A 7,709-nucleotide genomic window follows, 5' to 3' on the forward strand; every position below is an offset into this window, starting at 1 on the left:
GAGAGAGGAGATCGCCGTAGGAGACTGTGAGGCAGTGGTTTACATGCAGAGCTGGTGGTTTGTGTGAATAGCTAATGACGAACAAAGTCATCCACAATTCTTATATGGGATAGGAAGTCCTGGGAATTAGCTAGCACCCTTCCAGATGCATCAAAGCGTGAATGTCTTCTGTTGGCAAACTGTTACAGCACCTCCCACAGTTTGCGCAGATTTCTGTGTGTATGTGTGTGACTGAACCTTTCTTATTTAGGCAAACCCTAATTATATTGCCTGCACCGAGAAAGGTTTGTCATGGATTTTAAACAATTAAACTGCATATAGACCATGCATATTAATTCTGATAATATTTCCTCTCTCTTCGATTTGAGAACTTCCATTCTTACAGCATTGTTTCCCATACTCTTTATCTATTTTCTATCCCGTGCACAGGGATTCAGATAAATCCTTCATTATCATTTTCTGCTTACCTCCGGGTTGTCAGATGCAAATTGATCCTCTCTTTTCTACACTTTTTAATCAACATGAGCCTAAGGGAAAACAATGCCTCCCACAAGGTAAAAGTGTTTGTTTTCAATATGTAGAAATCAATCTGTCTTGCATTGCTGCAGTGTCCATTTGTGGTGGAGAAGCTGCACTATCTGATAGCTTCAGAAGGCTTTGACCCTTTGTTACTGTATATCCCTGAGTGGAATGAAGAAGTTAGCTTTGTTTGAGTGCTGAAGGAGTGCACACACATATTTAGACAAAAATCCACTCACAGACGGGCTCTGTCCTTGAGCGTTTAAGAGAGCATCTCATTGATGGGTGGAAAATTTATTTTTCTTATATGTCTATAGTAGTTTTCAAGCATTATTATTATTTTTTTTTTTTAAAAAGGGTTGCCTTTTTTTTCTTTTTTTTTTGCTGCATATATTTGTTATTTATTTAATTTTTTGTTTTTACAAGGTTGTACACCAAATAAATATCCTGTAATGTTTGCAATGTAATAGAAGAGCTGAACTCAAGGGTGCTACAGAGATTTAATTATGTGAGCAGAATGATCTTGAAAACCAATATATATACTTTTTAAATACACAAGAGGGGTTATAACTCATTTTGTTCATTTCCTCAATTCAAATTATGACATCATCCCCTTTATTGTAGGATGATTGTTTTATACAGATTCCTTTTTTTGTTTATTAACCATTTTTATTTCAAACATAAACACAGAAAAATTAAAAAGAATAAGTGTTTTGACACAAGCATAAAAGCTATTCTATCAATGAAGGCACAATTAATTAGCAAAGGCTTAATGAATAAATGCATTCATTAGGAATGATAGCATTCATGAAGCATGTATCCTCAGACGCGCTGGAGAGAGAAAAGTGTTGCAGACAAAGGTGGGCACAGATTATCTGCTTGTACAATGAGCTTACATCCTCAGAACACTCTGCAGCCATCCTGAACAGGTGTTGTTGCGGATTTCTACAAAGACAGCTTAATGATGCAGTGAAAGCTTATCCATGCTATCACCTACCTTTTTTCCTCCCCACCCTAGTGAAGTTCACCTGCAGTTCTTTTTGGAAAATGAGCATCCTGTCTGTACTGGATCTCTCCAGCATGAGTTTGACCCAAGCAAACAACAGGGTTTTGTTTGTTCGTACCCTCTTGAAGAACACATAGATGCTTTTTCAAACATAATTTCTCGGTGTCTTTCAAAACTGTTACAAGAGTCTGTGTTGGGAACAAAAATGCCATGTATTCATCCAGTTTCTTCTGCTTAGAATCTCTAATTAACCTAAAATATATGTTTTTGGACTGTAAAGGACCTTAAGTTACAATTTCACAGCCACTAGAGGGCTTTGGCACTTCACCTTATGCATTTGTCATTCAGTGGCTCTTAGTGAAACAGCTAATGTCATTCTCACCTGCTAATATTTTCACTTATATTTCTCTTTTTGTGTCTTTTAACAGTAATACATTCTTGTTCGTGTAACTGTTGCTATATTAACAGAGGATGGTAAGTATTTCTAAACAATGGTACCAGTGCAATTTAAAGTCCAAACCTGAAAGATTGAACCCTGTCTCATTCTCTCCTGTGTGAGCTTTTATGTTCAGCTTTGGTTTGATTTTTTAAGGTCTTTACAGTCCTGCTGTTGTTACGATTAGTCTCATATTTTAGTGCTGTGTTAGCACTGCGGTACATTGAACAGCAGTGCTGCTAATTCAAGTGCATAATTCTCCCACGTCTGGCTATGAAAATGTATAGCGTCTCCGAGCATGAACAGTCATTCTTATGAGATGCAGTCTCAGTTGTTTGACCATTATTGTGATGGGCACGGTTAAGAGATACAGCTGTCAAGAGGCCAAATGGAGAAGCTAAGTTCAATACTAGGTCAGCCTTGAAACAATTCATGGTAAAGTGACAGTGCTGTCATCAGTAGCTGCGTTTCAGTGACACATTGCAGAGAATCATTAGGGAGTCATGGTGAATGTCATATTAGAAATCCTTGTGTGCAAAATTCATTAGTGCTTATTGTTGTTGTTGTCAATGTTTTACCTTCCTCGTGGAGCCATAGTGTCTCCCTGATGACAATAAAATGCCTTGTTCGGACCTGCTAACCTGCTATTAAAAAATAACATTTAGTCAACAATAAGTTCCTTTTCTTTTTGAATCATAGACTGTAGTTCCCAGCAACTCTTCCACATATTGTAGAGTGTTAATGAATACCCTTCTGTCCCCTGCATTTTCAGTTCAAATTATAGGAAAGCAGGCCAACTCTCTTTTCAGTGAAGCTGTACTTAGTTTGTGGTTGTGGAATTAGAAAAGCAAATTTATCATTTTTTTTGCAGCAGTTAGGGAGCACTGGTAATTAGTTTAATTTGCAACACATTCTAATCCTGATCACGTCTCAAATTTGAGACACAGTGGGTACTGTTTTTGCAGAATAGTGTCACCGGGCCTGTCAACTCACACACGCAATGACTTATATTTAGATGTTTCTGTTTTACTCCCAACATATGTTGCCACTAACGGAGACAATGAAACAAGGGGTTTGAAGATAACCAGAAAGCAATCAACGTTTGGCAGCAGTTGTCAGCCACTGAATGATTTATGTCCGATCGCAGTTCTGGTTTACCTCTCTTCCTGCCAGTCAGCGGCCGGTGTGTTGTTGTGAAGCAGAGGTTCTGCTCGCAGTTTGATTGGAGTGGCGTGGAGCTGCAGCACATGAAAAAAGAGCCGGTGTCACCTTGTCACTCCTGGGCACGCCGCCAAACTGCCGGTGGGGGGGTTGGAGCGGGCATGTTGCCGAGGAGGGATGTGTGTTGAGCACGTTGGTGATGAATCATTGTGCTGCTCGACTCTCTCCTCTACCCCTTCTCTCCCCCAGCCTGTCCCATACCCCACCCTCCACCTCTCCCCATCACTAACACTGTAATTATCCGCCTACAGAGGGTGGGACATCTGCAATAACACTAGAGTTTGATCATTTGTGTGTGTGTTGAAGACCATAGTGACTCACTGCAAAAAGGAGCATGCTGAAGAGGGTAATTTAGGATTGAATCTGTCGTTTTCATAAGTCATTCAGTGAGTTTCGGTCTCTGTATGTCAGAAAGTTGGCAGCAGGTGGACTACATGTTGTCAAGTCGGTTTGGTCGGAGGACCTATGTGGTTCATTTCAAGCTTGCACATTAGAGGCCCAGGACTGCACTTAGTCAAGATCCTGCAGCTGATCCATCTGGGGGTTTATGTGTGGTACATCTGATTAGAGACCGAGGGTCGAATGTGAAGTCACTCAAGATCAAGGCTTGTGCTGAAATAGATGCTCTCATGGTAGCAGGGCTGTCACAACAGCTGAAGCTCTGTGGTGGAGAATAAAGGTGGATGGAGGTGACGCTGGGGGACTCTGGGTTGGTAACACACATGCTCAGTCGCAGCAAATGCTTCTGGTGATCGGAAGTGATTTCCTCATATTTGACCATCCCAAATCTGTGTAGAATCAAAGTCAGTGGCTCACTGATGAAAAAATAAATATATTTGTTAATATAACAATACAAGTATTTGACTAACTGAAGAGAATATCAAATAAAGTACGCAGTGGATTGTGTATTTGTTGTATTTATTTATAGCTCGACATGTGGAATTATATGTTAAGACATCAACTTGTTGAAGGTTTTCATTAACCTAACACAAATTTCGATGAATTCATAGTGTAGCACATCATATTCTTTTATATTAGCTACCACTAAGCATCCACATAATGAGAGGGCAAACTTGTTATTAATTTTAATAACAAGTGATTCGCTCATTATATTATATTTATAACCAATACTTATAACATTTTTAGAGGGTCTCTCTTTTTGACCTTTATATTAACTTTATATTACAAAAGGTTGTTTAAAAACACAATCTCAACACAAACCTCCCATTGCCTTGCATGCTGTTGAGCTTGAGGTTTCATCATTATGATATAGCGCTTTACTATAATTCCTCCTCTTGGCTTTATTTCTGTGTGTCAAGACAAAAACTGTCTAAACTTTCTGCAACTTTTTTCTTTCTTTTTTTATTTCAAGAGGAAAATTTCAGGCTAAAACTTCCATGGTTCCTACCTCTCCCGGCTGTGGCCCAGCAAGGTCACTGAACTGCACACTAATTATCACCTGAGGGTGCGTAGTCTTCTCAGGGGTCTGGGAACCCCACCCCCAACCCAACCCACTCACCCACACTGTAAACCCCAACAGTCTACCTGACTTATAAAGTTTGTGGATATAACAATTAAAATTCCTCACAAAGTTGAAACAACTTAAAACTTTTCTGTTCGGTTAACGATTCAAACAGTTATAATTGTACATGGCTTAGAAGTTAAGAGTAAATACTGCTTTCTTAATTATGATTTTTGAGTAAATGTTTTTTTCCGAGCTCCGCATGTGGACGTCATGACGTCATGACGTCTTCTCTCTTCTCTCTAACCTGAACGACGTTGACAGAAAATTCTGTTCAATATGGCTGCCCTTCTCGAGCGACTGGAGAACACATTTGGAGAAACTTGTAAGTAAAACGGAACCTTCGTTATGTTTATTTTTTCCGTAAAAAAGCAAGTATATTAATATGTTGCAGCCAATAACTTGTTTTCGAATGCGCTGTTGTGTTAAAAAGCACAGACCCAGGTGGTGAATAGTTGTTCGCGGTTGTTCGCGCTCTTTTTCAAACATAGATTATGTCGTCAGTTTTACAGTTTTAACCGATTAAAACACAGTTTTACGAAGAATCACACATAAAGAAAGGGTCTTAGTGATATTTTAACGACCCCTTGCCAACGCAAGAAAGTTGGCGTTTTTACAACAGCAGCCTCATTGTTCGGCAGGTTTTTTTTTTTTTTTTCTCATTAGCATCATTCAAAAGTGACTTAGCTAGCAGTGGCAACTTCTATCTAAAACAATTGAAATATAGCAAGGTGTTGTATATTTAGTGTGCTGATAAGGTTTTCAATATTTTTATTTTTTCTTCCAAGGCTGAAGGCCAAAGACAAAAAGACAGAAGAAAAAAAAATTCAGACTGCAATTAATTTCAGGTGGAGACAGTAAACACAGGTGAGTTGAAAGATCTATTGAAGAAACCATTCATTAAGTCCCTTAAGGTGAAGATTTCATATATTGATAATGATAAAATTAACACAAATTAAAAGTTTCACTGATAAACACACAATTTTTCCTTGCTTTGAATCCCATGTTCTATATAGATCACAGCTCTGATCTGGAGAACACTATTTTAAAATACTGTGTAGGGTTTTTGTCAAATGATTAAGAAACATACTCTCTGTCACAAGAGACAGAAAGGTTGTGTCTTAAAAGAAAAGTCTCCAAAATTTAGTAGAGTCTGATGTCATGCAGTTTCATAAACATGTATTCTCCCCAAAGAATGACACCTGAAAACTTTGCGTTAAATGAACTTTTCTTTTCCCTTTTTAGGAGGCGCCTGATATCAACGTGAAACGCACTGCAGTACTTCGTGCCCTTCCTGTATACCTGCGGGAGGAGGACCCAGAATTCTTTTAGACATGTAATGTAAGTGTATTTTTGCATTACTTAAATTCTGCCAGTAAGATAAAATGCTATGGATTTTTTTAAATACAATTTAATACCCTAGCAGCTACCAAATTGTACAAACAAAATACCCTCTCTGTAGAAAACCCACACACACACACAGGTCAGGAGCAGGGCACAGGCGTATCACAGCACTATGGCTATGCTGCAGGTGGCCCAAAAACCAGGCTGAAGTCAAGATTTAGTTTCTTTTTGAGATAAAGTCATGAAATAAAAAATTACTTTTTTTTTTTAGAAAAATAATAAAAATACAAATTATGTAATGCAAGAAGCTAACACGTTAATGTACATTTTTCAAAAAAAGTAGAGTACCCTAACTCGTTACAAAGTAACCCACTACACTGCTGAATGTTTTGCTAGATTACAGGTCATGCTTGTCACATTCTCTCAAACCAACCTTACTTATTTAATTGGGGCGATCGTGGCTCAAGAGTTGGGAGTTCGCCTTGTAATCAGAAGGTTGCCGGTTCGAGCCCTGGCTCCGACAGTCTCGGTCGTTGTGTCCTTGGGCAAGACACTTCACCCGTTGCCTACTGGTGGTGGTCAGAGGGCCCGGTGGCGCCAGTGTCCGGCAGCCTCGCCTCTGTCAGTGCGCCCCAGGGTGGCTGTGGCTACAATGTAGCTTGCCATCACCAGTGTGTGAATGGGTGTGAATGTCTGGATGACTGAATGTGTAAAGTGCTATACAAATACAGGCCATTTACCATTGATACTGTGTCTATTCCAGGCGGACGCATTGGATGAGTCGACCCTCATTGACACTCCAGTTGCCCTTCTCACAGTGGTTACCGACGGCGCTTCCCAGTCCAGTCCATTTTACTTCCTCAAGCATGGCTGTTTTGGTGAAAGGCGACTAGGTGATGCGTGATATTCCCAGATTTGCAAATGCATTTGCTTTATTGTTTGGCTTGATCTATGCTCTGCATTTAGACTACCCCAGGAAGCTGGTTCACACATTTGCCTTAGTCCAAAATATCTTCATGGGGCTTGATGACGGCAAACCCCTGAAACCCCTGCCTACATGCTCTTAAGGAATATAAGGCAATGTTTGTTAGGACACGCACTCTGTTACTGAGCACTTTGTTTGAAGCACTTTAAGCACTTTAAGTTTACTACAGGCTTTGGGTGGATTTAACTCCATCAGTTTACCTAATTTTCCTATACTTGACTGCCTTATCTGGTTATTTGGAAGCTGATCGTCTTTGTACCCATTTTAAAAAAATTGTTTTTCATTTCTATTTAAAAAAAAAAGTGATTAGTATTTGACTTTTTGTTTTGCATTTTTGTGTATTTTGAGAAAGATGCAATTAGGACTGATGTCGTCCTTTGTGAGTTTATAAAAAGATAAAAGATAAATGTTCTACACAGAATTTATAATGCTCACTTTTTGGTGCCGATGTCCATGTTAGTTGTTTTATAAAAACATTTGTGATGTTTTTAAATTTTCATGAAAAAATGTTAAATAAACAAAATGTAAAGTAACTGAATTTCCGTACTTTTTTTTTTTTTAGTAATCTACACTCACAACATAAATATCTTTTAATTAATAATCAGATAATTTGAGTTTAGGTTGTAATATAATTGCATTGTGTTGCATCAAAATAATAAACTACAAGAAACACAAA

At 38.7% G+C, this 7,709-nt stretch overlaps 1 long non-coding RNA gene across 1 annotated transcript; it reads left to right on the forward strand.

The window, feature by feature from the left end:
• Window positions 1–4,920: 4,920 nt before the first annotated feature.
• Window positions 4,921–7,298, forward strand: LOC309704486. Its single transcript, XR_014276268.1, has 4 exons — window positions 4,921–5,029; window positions 5,493–5,571; window positions 5,950–6,045; window positions 6,812–7,298. It is a non-coding gene; the product is annotated as an uncharacterized lncRNA (long non-coding RNA).
• The last annotated feature ends 411 nt before the right edge of the window (window positions 7,299–7,709 follow it).

The sequence above is a fragment of the Aulonocara stuartgranti genome (genome assembly GCF_965226115.1).
Source record: "Aulonocara stuartgranti genome assembly, chromosome: 4".
Lineage (NCBI taxonomy): Eukaryota > Metazoa > Chordata > Actinopteri > Cichliformes > Cichlidae > Aulonocara > Aulonocara stuartgranti.